General features: G+C 39.5%; 1 long non-coding RNA gene across 1 annotated transcript; it reads right to left on the bottom strand.

Annotated features, from left to right (window-relative positions):
- Nucleotides 1-514: 514 nt before the first annotated feature.
- LOC148055441 (uncharacterized) lies at nucleotides 515-18,442 on the bottom strand. Its single transcript, XR_015705383.1, has 3 exons — nucleotides 18,287-18,442; nucleotides 3,091-3,270; nucleotides 515-2,599 (listed from the first exon to the last, which is right to left on the bottom strand). It is a non-coding gene; the product is annotated as an uncharacterized LOC148055441 (long non-coding RNA).
- Nucleotides 18,443-20,685: the final 2,243 nt, after the last annotated feature.

The raw sequence follows: 20,685 nt of genomic DNA, 5'->3' as shown, positions 1-20,685 counted from the left end.
ATGCCTTGAGGAACTGAACTGAGATACTATGGTTACTTAATTCCCTTGGTTTTGCTCCTCCATCAGAGTCCCAGCTGCTCGCTGAGGTAGATGCAAAGTTTCATTTAACTATAAATTAAAGAACTGAACATTGTCAGAGCTATTCACCACTGTTAAAAAGTGGTTTATTTTTTTCAAATTTAGGACTTTAATTACTCTAAATCAAGACTGCCTCAATAAATAACTCGTGATTTTCAGAGAAAATGAGAGCATTTCACCCTATATGTTGGCATTACCTGAAAAATAGCTGGGAAATGAAAAATTTGCTCCAGAAACTTTTGGGATTAATTTCTCAAAAATAAATGATTTTATAAAGCAATATTTAGTAAATATTAAAAAGTAAAAGCAAGCATTTGGTTAACCAAAGAAATCTGTTTCAGATATGTTTCGATTCAACAACATTTTCAATAAATAAAAATCCAAACATATATATAAATTTTCCATTAAAGCAGCAAGCACACACCAGATAATTGGATCTGAACTGGTTCCTCACACTGGGGAAGTTCAAATAGGAAGGTATACAAGGAAGAGTATAACACTATGACAGACCATCAGAGTTGGCCTTGTGTAGATTTTATACAGCTAAAATATATATGAGTGTTTCTGTCCATTTCATGGGGGATAATGATGAGAAAGTTGGGGAGCATTAAATACCCACTGAAATATTTGAGTTTACAGAAAACTGCATATATTAATCTTTACCATACGTGCCTTTCTACATTACATTTAGCCTTCACATCCCTGCATTATTTTCATATCCACTTCTTCCTTTCAATAATTGTATCTTTTCTTTCCTGTATTTCCAGTCCATACTCCTGAACATGAACTGGATGTCACTTTATGCTACAGACCACTATCATGCATTTCCTTCATATTCTAGGTTTCTTCCTTTTCCTCTTTGGCTACACCTTCCAGATTTACTAGCACATTTGCTGGCCAGGAGTGAGCCAGCTGGTAGTTACAAACACTGTCCAAAAAACTGTATTTGTTATACACATGTAGAAGCTTGGAAGCTTTTTTTCCAGAGTGAGACCACCACCATGGAAACTGCTAGTGGGAATAAGAAGCAGAAACAAGAGCAAACAAGCAATGGTGAAACTTTGTATTGTCAGATATCTAACAAAGTGTAGACACTTCTACAGTGTCATTAATATATTATTCACTTGTCTGTACTAATACTGTATCAGAAAAATACATCATCTTGGATAAGAGCCTGAGATACCTGCAGCTAAAAGCCTGCCTCTGCTTATACAATGTAGAGGAAAAATAGGTGCCTAAATTAGGAAGAGGTGGCCAACTAACATTTAGCTTCTGTGAGATTTAGTGTCATTACACTGAAGGCCCATTTTTACATTTAAGCCATGCTCCTTAGTGAAGACTATTTGATTTCTTTTCTGTAGCTTTTCTAAAAAGAGCAAATCTTAAATGAACTCAGAGACAGCGTGATGTGTGCTTTCTTTTGAAAGCCAAATCAACACTGATCTGTAATGGTTTATCTCGATCTATTTGGGAAGCAAGTCAAAAGTTTTGAACTGAAGAACTGAACACAGAATAGTAGCTGAGATCAAACAAAAACTCTGTCTTTTCTCCCTGAGACTTCCATGCTTCTTGGCTGTCAGAGCCTGTAACACAATACAAAGCATTTAAGTAATTAAGAAAAGAAATACACTTGCAAATTGATTTGTGAAAACAACATCAATTACAAACAGAAGAAAAAAAACAATAAAAAAAAACTTTCCGAGTCAAACGGTGCATTGGCTTCTTCATTCTGATCCAGGGTTTTATTTCCTGTGTCCTTAGGGTAGAAGAAATGCATGACCCTGTTTAACTTCCAATTTCTTTCACCCTTTGTAAGTGCCAGGTAACATCTTGAATCAGGGAAGAGATGCTAAAGAAGATCCTCAGAGGGCATAAGTGAATACCAATATCTTAAAACATCTTTCTGTTGAACAACAATAATATCCAAGTTTGAGATGTTCCAAAAATAGATTTCCAAAAAGAAAAAAAGGGTAAAATGACAACTGACAATTTTGCTGCCCCCAAATCCTTGATACTCCATAATGGATTTCTAAGCTAAAATGATGAACAGTAAAGAGAAATCAAGTGGGGTGCCAGACCATTTTGTGGTCCCTTTTAAAATGGATATTTTTATGTCCTTGTCCTACACCTTCCTCTGAAGCATCTGATAATGACTCCTGCTACAAACTGAATACAGTGCAGGTGTGACAACTTCTGTGTTTCTATGGTCATCTACAGTTTCATCAGAGTCCCAGTGGTGTTCATGGGAGGTTTGCTTCTGACTTCTTTGGAAGTCCTCATTGTGTCAATTCAAGATTAATTCAGTGGAACATTTAAAGCCACGTTTTCAAGCCTTCCCAGAATAAAAGTAAAATGTTTGCTCCCACTTCATTTTTGCAGGTCTTCATGATGAACAGCTAGAGTAACAGAGGAGAAACCTGGAAAATCAGTGGGTAGAGAATTTGCCCTGAGTCTACTTATGTCAGGGCTTTCTGATTCGCCTGTTATAAAGATGGTGGAGAGATAGATATGTCCTTGTGATCTGCAAAATCAAGACAAAAAGGATAGGGATGATGAAAAAATAAAAGAACTGGGAGAATGCTGGTCATAAAATTGATTTTCTGAGTCTAATTATACCCAGGTTCTATTTTTCTACGCTAGCCTTGAATAGCGCCTCATCCTAAAAATAACTCCATTAACCTGTCCTGTAATAAGCACCTTTCAGAAAATCATTCCAGGTTCCTTCCTTGCCAGTGTTAATGTATGCAGTTTATTTTATATTTTTAATGTATATTATCTGAAGAAAGAGTTTCTCCTTAAGGTCATACCTCTCATGTTTTGCTCAGTTTTCAACTTACTTATTTCATGAAAGTTCCTGAAAGAAATCAAAAGCAAATTTATTGGTGAATGGGAGCTGGAAAAGAGCTAATAGAGTTGTTTCAACTTCCTCCCCCGTTATTCCTGACCAGAATATTTCATGTCATTTGGCAGAAAAGGTCTGGGTTGTTATATACCCTGAAGGCAGTCTCTCACCCTTTATGAAAGCCAGAAGGATCGTGAAAGAAATGCCAAGGAAGATCCACAGAAATCTTGAGTGGAGGCTGTGACGTATGCACTCGACTCCTTGACCAAACTAGTGGTAGTTTGGTTCAGGCGCCAAAGGAAGTAAAGGCTGTAACTGGGCCAAGAACTTCTCTAGTTCCAATCTGTTCTCTGAAAACCAACACAGGAACAGGGTGACATGGTGAGCACTGATGCATATGAGCTTGAAAACCGGAACATCGGTCATGCAATTAACACATGAATAGCAGGTGGTTCTTCCAAAACTCATTTGTCAAGGAACAAAGTTGTAGGTACAAGGATTCTCATACTTACCTTTTCCATCGCATGTAATATGACTACAAGCCAAGCGATTAACACCTGAATAGCAGGTGGCTTTTCCAAGACTACAAGCCAACCACTTTATTCCATAAATATGACAGCCTAAGTGAGCTTTCTTTGAGCTCTCCCTGCTAAGCAGCTGGCTGCATGGCGGTGATCTCCCCTTGAGCTGGGACGCCTCTCAAGGTTGCTCCTCGAGGCATAGAGACCTTTTACCAACAGTAGATCTTTGGTAAGCAACCAATATCCCGCATAACCTGGTATTATAGTGGACTAAGATTTTGCATTGGTAACTTTGACGTTGTATTGATAACTTTGATCTTATATTGGTAACTTTGAATCATTATTATATACTCTGCAGTAAATAATAGAGTGAACCTTTCCATCGAACTTTGTTAAGTCTCACTTTTACAACATCTTACTTCAGTAAAACCACTTTTTCTGATACCTTTGGTGGTGGTTCTTTAAGTGGTCAAAATAGCCCGCCCATGACAAATTGGCATAGTCAGCAGGATTCTAGATCTGCGACAGAGGCTAGACTCCAAAATTTATAAAAGTATCAAAATAAAGAGGGGTTTTTTTATAATTTCAATATTTTGCATTATTTTCACTAAAGTAAGTGTAATCCCTTTGAAGAAAAGAAAGTCCAATATTCATGTTCTTTTTCATGCAAATCATAGCAAGAGATCTCAGATATTCACTTAACAAGAGGAAAGGAAAAAATGTTATGCAGAATGGCTTGGTCTCCTCCTGGCTATGTTGCTGATACAGCCATCCATCACTGAAAAGTACTCAGTCATAAATTTGAATTGAATGGAAGAAGTGAATGTTTGTTTGGTCTGCCTGCTGCCTCCACTGAAGCTGAAAGGCTTCTCAGAAGAATTTTGCTTTCTTCCTTCTATTCAGTACTGATACACTGCTTTCTTTTAGCGTGCCAGTACTAGGCTAAAATAGACAAGGAGAAAAGGCTTCAGCCATTTTAAAGAGCACAAGTGACATGCAGGCTGACCTCTTGACTGCATATGTTACAACTATAAGCAACCCAAATGGTACCAGGTGGGGATTACACAGGGCAGAGCAACATGTGCTTCGTTATCACAAATGTAAATGATAGTTCCTCATGTTATGCCATAAACAGCCTGAAGTAAGAAAGACTGGTAGAGTTCCTGTCACAAATTAAACCTTGCCAGCAGGTAGGATTCCAGTCCATCTGTCCATGAGAGTAGCTCAAACAGAATAAAAAGCTTTATAAAATATTATCCAAAGAGATAAAAGGCAAATAATGCAATTTATTTATGGGCTGGAGCCAGAAATTAAAGCAAAACTAAACAGAAAGAGAAGATGTTTTTTTTCACTATGATTAATTAAAAGTGCTGTTATATAATCTTTTTCCAGAGCTAGGGGCCAGATTTTCTAAAATACATTTTTTTTCATAAGCTTGATTTAAACATAGACAAACACACACAAGCACAGAGTATGTATCTTGGATATACACAACCTATGGCTCTCAAAATTGGATCCCAAAGGTTTACTTGGTCACCACCTTTTTTTCTTTTGTTCCTGCTTTAATATATATTAATAAGATGGTCAATAAATTTGTGATTATTCAGACCAAAGATAACTTTGTGAAGAAAGCAATGTGAAATGCTTAATACTAAGTGCCTCCTTAAGGCCTCAAACAAATGCCTAAAAAATAAATGCAAGTCCCAAGAGGCACTTAGCTTTCAGATAGCCACTATGACTGCTTAAGCTGCATCCTATGGGCTAAATAGTCAACTACTTGCTAGATGTTTGTTTCTTCATGTACACGAATAAGTTGCTTGAGTTGCTCTCACCTATTTGGAGACAGTAGAGAAGTTGAAATCTCTTAATGGAAATGCAAGATGTGCAGGGGCCAAATAAATTGATCGAGTAGAACCGAGTTATCCAGTTCAAATTTCTTTCAGTTTCAAGAAGCTGACTATCCTCAAATCCAACAGCATTTCCATTCCCACTGATGACCAGTTGTGATGTGTTTACAATGTAAGGAAAACATACATTTTTATAATCAAGGGCAAATATATATTATCATTATATTCCATACGTATTATTCTATTGTATAACATGCAAAAAGAAGACATAGCACATGTCATAGAAAACAAAGTGTTTTGTCATCAAAACCTTGCCTGCTTACCAAATTTGAGGAATTTAAATATTCTGGAAATGCAACATTATTTTAACTGAGCAAATATTAAGTGTTTTAGGAGCGTGTGGTAAATTTTGGAAGTGTCTTAGGCTCTCGGTTTCTTAAGCTTCACTAAAAGCAAAAAGAACTTTCAAGAATGATTAGTAGAAGTCAATTTTTAAGGTATCTGTGTTCCTAAGGGTGTGAATCAGTACCTAATGTGATTTTCAATATCACTGTTATATCCTATTACAACAGTTATGTCTAAATAGTTCCAAAAAGTCCTACCTTTAATGAATTATTTATACAATCAGGCATTAAGTATCTGAATCACAGACCATTTTGGAAAATGTTTCCCTTTATTTGGCACAATAATAAAACATATCTAAGGTTTTTGTGAGTCTTTCAGTTTCTAAGTACATTTATTAAAACTCTGCTTGTGAAATATATATCTAGATTTAGGACCATAACAAATATACTTTCAGAGATATCTTAAAACTTTGGGTTTGAAATATTCATTGTATCTCACCATATATTCTTAAATGGCTTTCTGAAACAACAAACTGTGTTTGTTCTTAAGCTCATCTTGTGCTCCCCCTAAAACATTACACTAGAACACCTGACCTAAATATTCTTTATGTGCTTTTAATCTAATCAGGGATTAAGAGAGCACATCTCTTGCTTCCTGAATGAGAAGCAGCAGTAGATATTCTAATTCCTCAAAGAATAATCTTCTGTGTATAATGGCTTTTTACTAGAACAAGCCAAGCTGGACCTCACATTCTAACACACAATATAAGAGAGAGGACATATTGTTGTTACTGTCAATAAAAATTAAGCTATTGGTAAACCATTTGTTTTAAGAGTAACTAAAGCAATTACATATTCATTTGAGCCATGATTTGGGAAGAAACAAAGTCTATAGAGGAAACTATAAGTAGATGGACAATATAATTGTTTCAAATGCAAATTTATTTTTGATATAACTAATTACATACTTGTAGTTGGGCATATGCTTTGCTGAACTGACTAATTTAAAATTCTCTCAATGTTTCTTCATAATAATTCACATTTCATATTACCTATTCAACCAAGTGTCAGCATCCTAACTTCACAATGTACTGAGTTTGTTTATGCTTTCAGCTTTCCTTGTGCAGAGACTTCAATGGGCATCTAGTTAGATATGACTATTTCAACCAGAAATTTTTGACTGGGTATCTACATATAGCATAAAACATTAATTACCGTACATCAACTGTCTAGAACCTGAAACTGGGTTATTTTATTTATTTCTCTTGGTCACCTTAAATCTGAATGTATGTTTCCAGCAATAACACCACTGATCTTTAGCCCCTTTGCTGTTGGAGTTCCAAACAGAATCCCCTCTATTCAAATATCTATGGATTAAATGCCAAAATTGTTTTGTTTGATCATCTGCCAGGTAGCAGCTCTTTATATTTTGCTTGACTGTCCAATCACCACCAGCTCCTTAGGGCTTCAAGAGACAAAAAGATTTCTGATATACATTTTATGTCTAAACTTAACAGGAATGATTTTATTACTCTGATATGGAAATGAAACGTTAATGGTAAAAAAAGGAAAAAAAAAATATTAAGCATCAGTTAATTAGTTAGTTACAAGTTAATGATAAGATTTATACTTGCATTATATTATTTACAGACATTAATTGGGCTGTGCAGCCATAGGTAGGAGGCTGTCAGCAGGGAAACATCCTTCTGCTTTCCATACATGCAGGTCTCCAGGCAGCCCTCAGGCAGCTTGTCTAGGTTGGCTCCCCTGTGCCCTGAAGTCTGCTCCCTCAGCACTCCTGGACTCTGCTTTCACGTTCACTGTCCATTTGAACAGTAAGTCTTGCTGTAAGGATGGCCTTGGGTATTATTCTCAGAGGATAGTCTAGACATATTGTGTACAGTCCATCTCTTTTGTATACAAGAGAGAAAGAGTTCAATTAATCTTTTTTCCTAATCCCCATGTAGCATCCTGCCAGGGACCAAGCAGGTTAAGGACAGCTTTATACAATTTATATAGGAACTAAGAGCACACAGTGATTACTCCTGTATCTCCACTATCCCACTTGCTTTTGTACCATTCATGTACTCTATGCTCAGTTGCTCCCATGCACTCAGGTTGCAACTTCCTTGAAAAAACAGTACTGCTTTTTCATTAACTACAGTGTTTTTTATAAAATAATGTTAACTTTTCCTCTTCATCCAAAATCATTAGTAAGCAGAAAGTGGCGCATACTTACTCTATGGAGAAAAGCAAAACTAAGAATCTGACCTCTTACGCTTATAAAACACAAAAAATCATCTTTTCTAGGAAACCATTAACTCTCAGCCACATTCAAGTGTAAGAAATCATATTTTGTCTGCCTAGTCTACTTGTATAAGTTTATGTTGATATATAGAGAGGCTGTTACATACTTCTGCTGAGCTGTTGCAGAGTTGCTATGCATTATAAAGCAATTGTCATCTTTTGTGAAGAGATGTCTACATTTTCAAGGGACAGGAAGTGTTATCTGTGGTGAGGTTTTATAGTGGCTAAGGATTACAAAGAACTTTGTGAGGAAAGATTTTTTGTAAATACATCTTTGAGGTAAAAAAAAAATATAAATGTAAATCATTGTCAACAGTATAGTAAAGACAGCCATATATTACCAGTATAATAACTGAAACACAGGGAAGAGTAGAATTCTAGTTACTAAGAAATTTGAGTGAAAAGATACAAACTTTAAATTAATAAATTCTATGCACTTATCAAAAATCTGTAGACAATTCCTCAGTAGCAAACTTTCTTCTTCTTTATTAGGAAGCTGTAAAACATTGTTTGATTCAAATTATATTATCCTTAATTATCCTTTTGTCGTGGTTTAACCCCAGCCAGCAACTATGCACCACACAGCCGCTCGCTCACTACCCCCAGTGGGGTGGGGGAGAGAATTGGAAGGGTGAAAGTCAGAAAACTGGTGGGCTGAGATAAGAACAGTTTAATAATTGAAGTAAAATGAAATAGAATGGTAGTAGTAGTAGTAGTAATAATAATAATAATAATAACACAATAATAATATACAAAGCAAGTGATACACAACACAATTGCTCACCACCTGCTGACTGATGCCCAGCCTATTCCTGAAGGTCTGCCCTATCCGATGCATATTCTGAGACAGGTCTCTTAATCTCTCCCGGATTAGATGTTTCACTTTATAGAAAATCCTTAACTATTTAGCACCTTTTTCTGGGTCCCCCAGATATGTGCTCAGGCACAAGGAATAGATGTTCTCATGGTTTCTTTGGATTGCTGAATGTTTAATTGGTTTATACAAATTGACTCAGAGGCAGCAGGAGCAGACTTTATATACCTGATAGTCCCCTGGATATAATTTTCTTATGGTAAATGCCTCCAGTATAGGAAATACAAGATATAAACACCTGACTTTTTGAAATTTAATGGTGGATATCTTGTCTTTGATGTTTAGGGGGGAAAAAACTCCAAGAAAATAAAAAAAATAAATCTCACTGGCTTGGCTTAGGCAGCAAACTTCAGATCAGGGGATTCAGCTGTAAAAACCCCCATGCAAAAGGAGACACTTTTCTGCAGTCTGGACAACTAGCAGAACCAAAGAGCAATGTGGTGTCCTCAGAGCAGAAAGAAGGTTCGAAGCACTTGCACAGCCTAAAAGCTCCCATAAAACCAGCCTCCTCCATGCCCTAAAAACTCCAGAAGTAACCACCACCTCCTCCTCCTCACCCACTATGTATTTTTTCCTAGTGGCTCTTCCTACTCATGGAAGAAATTCAGAAATCTGGGGCTTAACGATTCTCAGATGTAGCTCAAGCCCCCAGGACCGCATGGTACCCTCATACCCTGTGTTGAGTGCTGCAGAGTTACATAGGTTATCTATATTATTTGATTCATGATACTTTGATTCAACAGGGTTTGAGCACGTGCTTACCACAAGCTGCGCTTTATATTGAAAAAACTAATAACTCATAAACAATGATGAAAACAGAAGAAACAGCCATTTCTTTTTTATTGTTACTATTGAAGGTATCGTAGGGCACATAATATACTGCCTTGAAAAATTCAGAAGTCTATTTGATAAGCTATGAAGGTGCATAGACTTCTGTAATACAATGCAGGGAAAATATTAAGATCTTAGGAGAATGAAACCCTCTGAAAGTGTCTCTCTGACTAAAAAATGAACTTGGATTTCTACTTTAAATTGAAGTTCCAACTTTGCCACTTCAGATCCTAAATGTAGGTGTGATGAATGTGGGCTTTGGTGCAATTTCTTTTCCTTTTTTTTTTTCTTTTGATGATTTATCTTCACAGACGTGGACAGTGTTAATACAATGTATTGTAATATAATATAATTATGTTATTTTAAAACTACCTGCAAGGTATCATTTACAAACCTACTTGTTAGGTAACTTGGTTATAAAACCCTCTTAAAAGTCTGCAATTATACAAAAGGGCGTTACAACGCAAACAAGGCTAACTCAGGAGCAATAATAAAGCAGAAGCTTAGGCAGCACCTGCATTTAAATTAAGGTGCCATAATCTCATTAGAATAATATTTAATTAAAACTAAGTTATTTATATTTCTCTCTACTGCACTGATCCCATCTGAAATGCCATTGCTACTGATCCTCTAGTGTAGTTTCACTAAAAGCAGAGCTATACCCAACATCAAATGACGTTAAGGTCTATTATGTCTATGATCATCTTAATACACAAAAGTTGGATTTGTAATATATTTGATAATGTAAACATTACATGAATTTCTAATTTTATAGTGAATTCTTGTACAAATGATCTTCTGCTGTTTAAATAAATTAAATATGCTTAGGGCTCTCCCATTTGATTTAGTTAGATAGTAATTACATACTTTTGATTCAGCTTGTTTTCATTGTTCTTTTAGTCATATCATGAACCTGTGAGTCCTCAGTTTCCCAGGCTGAAACCAAAGGGCGTTAAAAGATTTTATTTTGAATAGATGAAAAAGATATTTCTTAAATTCAGGGATTGCCTTCACTCCTGGGGGAGTTTCTTTTTGAAACTCATATGAGAAGGAGAAAAAATGTTAATTGAATCTCCTCATTTACACCTTCCATCTGTTTTCATTCCAGCTGCATCTGCTTAGATACTTGAGAAGCAGATCAAGCTAAGACTTAATGGGTCTCAGCTGATTACTGTAGTAATTTAATAAAACTGCTACAAGCAGCAATCAGAACTAGAAGAAGAGTTTACACCTTTATATTAAATAGAGAAGTCTAAAAGATATTTTTCTTGGCTTTAAGTTTATCAGAATAAGAAGGGAAAAAAAAAAATAGATAATTTTCTTCTATAGGGAATTTGGTCTCTTTCTTTTGAGCTATATAGCACTTTAGCCATTGTATTCAAATAGTGCTTCTTATAAAAAAATTGCCATTTTGCATGTTGGGGGTTTTTAAACAAATACTATGCCCGATTTCATTTGTTTTCTTTCTAAGCTGATAGTTCTGTATAGTTTTCTATCTTTTTTTATTTTTTTCCCCAAATCTGTAACTTAACATGTGTTTATCTTTTAAATGAACTCTTTTGCAGTCTGTAGGGTCCATCTGAAGATATATGATAGGATCAGGTTTGGGGTTTTTTTAATGGTGTTTAACATTTACCTTTTGAAAACTAACCTTCTTTTCAGTGCTTTGATTTAATGTTGTAACTGCAGTAACTTAATGATGTAAGTAAAACATGTTTTTTAGACTTAGTAAAGGATATTTCTTCCCTTTTAAATCTTTTTCTTAAAAATGTTATTCTCCTATGAAGATAAGCTTTCTGTTTTGTATTATATTGCTAAAAGAAAAAAAATATAGTTTCTTAAGGAAGAAAACTAATCAGTGAGATTTACCTTATCCAACTTCAACCATCTAACAGTTAGTTTTGTTGATTCGGCCTTTAGCAGATGGTGAGAAACAGACACCTCTAGAAAGTAAGTCATTCCACCTACATTGGACATTAATCATAGAATAAAATGTTTATGTTTACATATGTATGTAATTATAACTAATATACCAGCTAAGTCAGTCTGGGAGTATTAACATTTTTCTATCCTGTGAAAACTTCTAAGAGAAAAATTACATCTTTTTTAACATGAAGATGACGCTTGCAAATGTGCTGAAGGTTTGCTGCCTAATTCTTGCTCACTATGATGAGATCTATGCAGATGAAAAGTTTGCTACCCTTGATGGAAGGAATTGTGCTCCACAAAGCAATGAGGTGCTCTTACAGAACTTCCAGGGTGAGTAACAGAAGCCTGAGAAATTGTGGGAGAGTTGGAAGACATAAAGAAGTCAATAGAGGGGTCAGTGAGGTAAGTGATAGCAGGTGCATGCACAGTGAAAATTAATGATGGCTGTTCTTAGCACATTTATCAAATTAGGCCTGTAGGTGTGTAAAGATGGAAATATTTGTATGTCTTAATAGCCTAGTGAAGGTGGGCAAGGGCATCCTTCATCTACTGGGGCTAAGAGCTTTTTTAAACTGAAGGAGACCATAGAGAATCCAGGTATGGAATTAAGCTAAGGCAAAGTTAACCTAGTCACTTTAACAGATTTTTCCATCAGAAGTTGGCAATATGGAAAAAAAAAAAGTGGTGGTGAAATCTTAAAGATCGAGGTTGATGTCAAGATTACAGGGAGTAGGCAGATGAGGCAGAGTTGATAGAATTGCAAAAGAGTATGCTTCTCTTGCACTTATGTTGGAGACATCTAGCTGAATGGTTTGGAAGTCACAGGCACTGCCTAAAATAGAACAAGGGAAATGTTGTCAAATTATTAAAAATGTCAAATGAGATGCAGTGTTGAGTGTCACTGGCATTAGAGTAGAAGCTAAGGTTAACAGCACAGTGTAGATAAGATGTGTAAGGAGGAACACAAGAGAGCAGAGTGCCAAGGAATTCCTGTATAATAATACTCTTCCTTTTCTCTCTATATATTCTCTAAAACCTAGTTCTCTAGCTTCACCTGGCAATAATGACTATCCTGTATATTTATTCCTGTTTTGAGACCTTATCAGGCACAGTCAATGTGGGTTCACAAAGGGAAAGTCCTGTTTCACTAATATAATATCCTTCGATGATAAGGTCACACACCTAGTGGATGAAGGGAAGGCGGTGGATGTAGTTTTTCTGGATTTTAGTAAGGCTTTTGATAACGTCCCTTACAGCATCCTCCTGGACAAGTTGTCCAATTGTGAGATGAGCAGATACAGTGTGCTGGATGAAAAACTGGCTGAACAGCAGGACTCAAAGGGTTGCAGTGAATGGGACTACATCTGGCTGGTGACTGGTCACCAGCGGTGTTCCTCAGGGCTCAATCCTAGGGCCAGTTCTGTTCAATATATTTATCAACGATCTGGAGGCAGGAGTTCAATGCACCATTAGCAAGTTTGCTGATGATACTAAACTGGGAGGTGCTGTTGACTCTCTCAAGGGACAAGAGGCCTTGCTGAGGGATCTAGACAGATTGGAGCATTGGGCAATCATCAATGGCATGAAATTTAACAAGAACAAATGCCAGATTCTGCACCTGGGATGGAATATAGATTTAGGAGAGGAGTGGCTGGAGAGCAGCCCTGCAGAAAGGGATCTGGGGGTGCTGGTTGACAGCAGGCTCAATAGGAGTCAGCAGTGTGCCCTGGCAGCCATGAGGGCAGTCAGCATTCTGGGGGTGCATCAAACACAGCATAACCAGCTGGTCAAAAGAGGTGACTATCTCACTGTATTTAGTGCTGGTGCGCCCTCACCTTGAGTACTGTGTGCAGTTCTGGGCCCCACAATTTAAGAAGGATGTTAAGGTCCTTGAATGCGTCCAGAGGAGGGCAACAAAGCTGGTGAAAGGGCTGGAAGGCATGTCCTATGAGGAGCGGCTAAGGACTCTGGGGTTGTCTAGTTTGGAGAGAAGGAGGCCGAGGGGTGACCTCATTGCTCTCTACAGCCTCCTGAGGAGGGGAAGTGGAGAGGGAGGTGCTGATCTCTTCTCCCTGGTATCCAGTGACAGGATGCATGGGAATGGTTCAAAGCTGAGTCAGAGGAGGTTTAGACTTGACATTAGGAATCATTTTTTTACCGAGGGGGTGTTCAAACACTGGAACAGGCTTCCTAGAAAGGTGGTCGATGCCCCATGCCTGTCAGTGTTTAAGAGGCATTTGGACAATGCCCTTAATAGCATGCTTTTGGTCAGCCCTGAAGTGTTTCAGGCAGTTGGACTAGATGATCATTGTAGGTCCCTTCCAGCTGAACTATTCTATTTTATCCTATCATAGAATTATTTAGGTTGGAAAAGACCCTGAAGATCATCGAGTCCAACCATTAACCTAGCACTGCCAAGTCCACCACTAAACCATGTCCCTAAGCACCATGTCTACCCTTCTTTTAAATACCTCCAGGGATGGAGACTCAACCACTTCCCTGGGTAGCCTGTTCCAGTGCCTGACTACCCTTTTGGTAAAGAAGTTTTTCCTAATATCCAACCTAAACTTCCCCTGGTGCAGCTTGAAGCCGTTTCCTCTCATCCTATCGCTCGTTACTTGGGAGAAGAGGTCCACCCCCACCTCGCTACAACCTCCTTTCAGGTAGATGTAGAGAGCAATAAGGTCTCCCCTCAGCCTCCTCTTCTCCAGACTAAACAACCCCACCTCCCTCAGTCGCTCCTCATAAGACTTGTGCTCTAGACCCTTCACCATCTTTGTTGCCCTTCCTTGGACACACTCTAGTACCTCAATGTCTTTCTTGTAGTGAGGGGCCCAAAACTGAACACAGTACTCGAGGTGCGGCCTCACCAGTGCTGAGTACAGGGGCACTATCACCTCCCTGGTCTTGCTGGCCACACTATTCTTGATACAGGCCAGGATGCCATTGGTCCTCTTGGCCACCTGGGCACACTGCTGGCTCCTGTTCAGGCGGCTGTCAACCAACACTCCCGGGTCCTTCTCCGCCAGGCAGCTCTCCAGCCACTCAAGCAGCCGAGATGATCTGCTCCATTACCTTTCCTGGCACCGAGGTCAGGCTGACAAGCCTGTAGTTCCCCGGATCCTCCTTCCGACCGTTCTTGTAGATCGGCATCACATTTGCTAACTTCCAGTTATCTGGGACTTCCCCGGTTGACCAGGACTGCTGATAAATGATGGAGAGTGGCTTGGCAAGCTCCTCTGCTGGCTCCCTCAGTATCCTTTCAGTACAGGCAATTAAGCATTCCTAATTATTCCAGAAGTGGTTTAGGCAGATGGTTTTCTAAACAAATGCATTTCTCAATTTCTTTGCATCAATATGATATTTAGTACATAATTGGTTACAATGCTAAACGCATAATGTAAATTCACAGAAAAGAGTTTTCTCAATATAAAGGATCAGAATGATCCTTTATTGATTGAGTTTTCTCAATATAAAGGATCAGAATGGTGAATGGAGGCACAAGCAAATCATCCTTTATAGGAAAAAGAAAAAGGTTTTGAAAAGATTTGGGGTTTTGCTTTTTGCCTATCAACACAGCACAAACCCCCAAATTTAAATGAGGATGTATTCTGGTCACAGCTCAAAGACTGGGTGTTTTAATGTTGTTTACAGAAATGAAAACGTAGTTCCCTCGGAATGTCAGAACCTCTATGAAAGTGAAACTGTGACATTCTTTGAATGCTTCTGTTTTGTCTGATACTATGCAGGCTCCATCCCTGAACAGGGAGGCGAGTGAATCAGGAAGGGAAGCTAGACATGGTTTAGAGGTGGACCAGGCAGTTAGGTTAACGGTTGGACTCAATGATCTCAGAGGTCCTTTCCAACCTTAATGATTCTATGACAAAAAGTACATGAGGGCACACTTAGTGAAGGGTATATGGGAAGGAAAGACAAAGAAAAGAAAAGAGTGTAGAAAGAGAAGCTAGGGGTTATTCTTTCTGATTACTATCAACTCCCTCCTTTGCCATGTCTCTGCCTTGTTGAGAAGTGCCAGCCTTAAGCTTTTACATAAATGCTGGAGAGGGCCTGTCTTTTTTAGCCAGATGATACTTTGCTCTTGTTTACTGAACCATAGTCTTTTTCTGACTGATGGAGTAGTGAAGGACTGACAAGGCTTAGCAGAAGAGTCCTACTGCAGCATTCCTGATGTTATTTGTGTTAAGGTCAGTCTTAGAAACCCCCATTCTTCTTCTCACCAGGTACATCAATGCTGAATGCTGAGAAGTACCTCTTAAACCAGCTGCCCCTTTTGCTTTTTGTCCTTTAGAACCACCTTTATTAAAAGGTGCCAGAGAAGAGGTGAAAAACTAGAGGGTTAAATTAATTTATAGTGGAATTCTGAGATTCCCAGTCATGCCCATAATTAATTTGATGTCTCTTTTAAATATTGAATCTTCATCAATATATACACAGAGTGGGAGTTCCAAAGATCTTTTGGACTGTAAAAAACATGCTGCCAATGAAAAACTCCATTAATATTTAGCTGTATTGGGTTTACCTGGCAAGGTTTTGGTGGCTGCAGGGATGCCTTCTGTGACAAGATACCAGAAGCTGCCTCCATGTTGGACGGAGACAGTTCCAGCTGGCTCCAAGATGGACCTGCCGCTGGCCAAAGCTGAGCCAATCAGCGACAGTGTTAGCGCCTCTGTGATAACATATTTAAGAAGGAGAAAAAGTTGCTGCACAACAGCAACAGTAGCCAGAAGAGAGGAGTGAGAATATGTGAGAGAAACGACTCTGCAGACACCAAGGTCAGTGAAGAAGGAGGGGGAGGAGGTGCTCCAGGCACCAGAGCAGAGATTCCCCTACAGCCCCTGGTGAAGACCGTGGTGAGGCAGGCTTTCCCCCTGCAGCCCATGGAGGTTAACAGTGGAGCAGATATCCACCTGTAGCCCATGGAGGACCCCATGCTGGAGCAGGTCGAAGTGCCCTGAAGGAAGCTGTGACTCTGTGGAGAGCCTGTGCTGTAGCAGGTTCCTGGCAGGCCCTGTGGCCCCACGGGGGACCCACGCTGGAGCAGTCTGTTCCTGAAGGACTGCACCCTGTGGAAAGGACTCATGCTGGAACAGTTCATGAAGAACTGCAGCCTGCGGGAAGGACCCATATTGAAGAAGTTTGTGAAGGACTGTCTCCTGTGGGTGGGACCCCATGCTGGAGCAGGGGCAGAGCATGAGGAGGAAGGAGCGGCAGAAACAACGTGCGATGAACTGACTGGAACCCCCGTTCCCTGCCCCGCTGGTGGGGGAAGAGGTAGAGAAAATTGGGAGTGAAGCTGAGCCCGGGAAGAATGGAGAGTGGGGGGAAGGTGTTTTAAAATTTGTTCTTATTTCTCATTATCCTGCTCTGATTTTGATTGGCAATAAATTAATTTCCCCAGTCCTGTTTTTCCTGTGACGGTAATTGCTGAGTGATCTCCCTGTCCTTATCTCGACCTACGAGCCGAGCATTTTATTTCTCCCCCCCTCCCCCCATGTCCAGTTGGGTAGGGGGAGTGATAGCACAGCTTGGTGGGCACCTGGCGGCCAGCCAAGGTCCACCCACCACAGTAGCAGAGATCTTGAAATAATTTTTCATTATTTTCAAATATTGTAATGCATTCATGCATCTTCTTTAAGTGGTCTTTGATATCTGAAAAAGCTAAATGTGTCTTTTAAATATCTGTTGTTCCCAATAATAATCAGAGATATCAACATTTTGAAACTGATGCAGTTAGCTTCCTACCAAGGATCAGCCTCTCACACCTTCAAAACAAATACAGAATGTGATTATCATGATCTTATATCACAGCCAGAAATTATTCATAACAGCTTTTATAACTAGGATACATCTAGTAGAGTTTAAATGTCTAGTTAAAAAAAAAATGAAACCAGCTGTTCCAGAACTGACATTGCAGAATCAGTGCAGATTATATTTATTTATACATTATATATTTATACAAATATTTATTAAGAAATATCTAAGAAATATATTTTTTTATGGCTGATTTCCATCTTGGACTTCCATTCAGAAGTACCAGAACAACATGGAAAAGCTATTTCTACAACAATTTCTGTCAGGAATAAGGCTGGTCTTTACCTCCTTCTTGCTCATTTTCATTGGCTGGATTTATTACATTTAAGAGCATGATCTCTCATTTTGATGTTTTACGATAACATGTGAATATAGATCATGTTGAGAAATTTTAATTAGTACCAGAATTTCAGCAAGGCTCTTATGTGAAATCTAATGTTTATATACATTTACAATAACCATGAAAGCTTTAAAATTCCGGTTTATCTTTTAGCTGCAAAAAGAGGTATCTGCCAGGTACAAAATATCACGATTACTTTTCTGTTTCACTTGTGTCTCACCTGGGGTAGCAAAGGGGGAATAGTTATGCTCCTTCATTGTGTGAAGCAGGAATTTCAGCCTTCCCCCCCCGCCCCCAGTGCAGTCTCACCCTCTCTTTCTGAACAGTTGTATTTCAAAGCAGTCAGTGGGAATTTTCTAAAGGCGTGTATTGGTATTCTCTGGCACCTAGCCAGCAAATAACCCACTCTCTCCTTGGGGTGTTATTATTGTTGCTGCTTTTATTCACATTATTATAGGACTTTACTGTGCTAGGTGTTTGCAAGCATATAAAAAAAAAAAAACAAACAACAAAAAAAACACAGAACATCCAAAAGTCCTACCTCTCTTTATATCATTCCCCTGTGCCCAGGTCCTCTACTTTCCTTAGTGCCTCAAATGCTCTCATGTAGGGCCTGCATGTAGCGTTCGTTACATATCAAGGTTATACCGGCAGATCTCCAGCCGACCCGGGCTGGGGAAGGAACAGTCAGCACACAGAGTGTGTGTGTTCAGCTTCAACGTTTATTGCGCAGTAGTTTACCTTTATATTCCCAGCAGTAGGCGTGTCATGTTATAAGGGGCGGAGACAAGGGAGGGTCGACCCTTAACTCTTTCCGTACAGCGCGTGATCTTCCGGTCGCCAGCCCTTATCTTTACTACACCTGCAGAGACATCTGACGTGAGAGCACAGGAGTACTGTGAGTCTTCTTCTGAAGGTGCAAGCGCTGTCCAGAAACAATGAGGTGAAAAGAGGTTTAAAACAAACCCAGAAATTTCTTGCTCATCTACCTTATGGTGCACAGCACAAACTAACGGTTTATTTTCACTTGCTTCCTGGATGTTTTTTATGGGATGTTTTCTCTGTTACTCTTTGATGAAAATATAGTAGGAATTTAGACAGGACATTCTTGAATAATTTAACATTTCAGTTTCATTAGCATTCTTTGGCACTGCATTAATTTCTAATGTGTGGCCACAATGTTTAACTTCAAATGGATCTGATGATAAAAATATGGAAATGGAGAAAGCATTTGCAGATAGATGGGCCCCACATAAACACGTCCTGAAAACATGCTTTGGATCCTCTTGCAAACATTATATTTGGTATCTCACCTTAGTATGCCATCCCACACATCCTGCTTATGCCACGCCGGTGACATAACAACAGGAGAAAGCTGCCAGGATGAGCACAGACTTCTCTAATTTGAAGGGCAGGTCAGGCCATGGCAGCAAAATTGCTGTGAAGGTTGCTTCTTAAAGTAGGCACTAGTCAGCCAAATATATAGGGCACATGCTTAATATTATATGTGTTCTTAAACTTAACCTCATTCACTAAAGCACTTACAGGCTGACAGTTGAGCACATGTTTATCTTTCATAGAATAGAGTCATAGAATCGTTAAGGTTGGAAAAGACCTTTAAGATCATCAAGTCCAACCGTTAACCTAACACTAAGTCCACCACTAAACGATGCCCCTAAGCACCACATCAACACGTCTTTTAAATACCTCCAGGGATGGAGACTCAACCACTTCCCTGGGCAGTCTGTTCCAATGCCTGACTACCCTTTCAGTGAAGAAGTTTTTCCTAATATCCAACCTAAACCTCCCCTGGCACAACTTGAGGCCATTTCTTCTCATCCTATCGCTTGTTACTAGGGAGAAGAGACCGACCCCCACCTCACTACAACCTCCTTCCAGGTAGTTGTAGAGAGCAATAAGGTCTCCCCTCAGCCTCCTCAGCATTGCATGGGGTTGTTGTGACCCAAGTGCAGGACCCGGCACTTAGCCTTGTTGAACCTCATACAGTTGGCCCTGGCCCATCCATCCAACCTGTCTAAATCCCTCTGTGGAGCCTTCCTACCCTCCAGCAGATCAACACTCCTGGCCAACTTGGTGTCATCTGCAAACTTCCTGAGGGTGCACTCGATCCCCTCGTCCAGATCATCGATAAAGATATTAAACATGACTGGCCCCAATACTGAGCCCTGGGGAACACCACTTGTGACCGGCTGCCAACTGGATTTGACTCCATTCACCACAACTCTTTGGGCCCGGCCATCCAGCCAGTTTTTACCCACCAAAGAGTACGCCCGTCCAAACCATGAGCATCCAGTTTCTCCAGGAGAATGCTATGGAGACAGTGTCAAAGGCCTTACTAAAGTCCAAGTAGACAACATCCACAGCCTTTCCCTCATCCACTAAGCGGGTCACCTTGTCATAGAAGGAGATCAGGCTAGTCAAGCAGGACCTGCCTTTCATAAACCCTTGCTGACTGGGCCTGATCACCTGGTTGTCCGGTACATGCCGAGTGATGGCACTGACCTTCCCCGGCACCGAGGTCAGGCTGACAGGCCTGTAGTTCCCTGGATCCTCCTTCTGGCCCTTCCTGTAGATGGGCGTCACATTTGCTAACCTCCGGTTGACTGGGACCTCCCTGGTTAGCCAGGACTGCTGATAGATGATGGAAAGTGTCTTGGTGAGCACCTCCGCCAGCTCCCTCAGTACTCTTGGGTGGATCCCATCTGGCCCCATAGAGTTTCTTTGACATGAAGTATTGCTACAGTTCGAATATGGTCCCATTATTACATGGCTGGAATTTTTGGGAGTGAAGCAGCTAAAAAAATCCCAGAGAACCTTATACAGCCTGAACTACACTATGATTCTGCAGTCCTGTAAATGTTTACATTGCTTGTATAAATGTGTATGGTCATGCTGAAAAAGCCATTTAAAATGACAAAT

This window comes from Nipponia nippon, unplaced genomic scaffold, assembly GCF_047370975.1.
Source record: "Nipponia nippon isolate SJK-2023a ecotype South Korea unplaced genomic scaffold, ASM4737097v1 scaffold_22, whole genome shotgun sequence".
Classification (NCBI taxonomy): Eukaryota; Metazoa; Chordata; class Aves; order Pelecaniformes; family Threskiornithidae; genus Nipponia; species Nipponia nippon.
The sequence above is the reverse complement of the archived record's forward strand: the minus strand, read 5'-3'. Positions and strand labels throughout refer to the sequence as shown.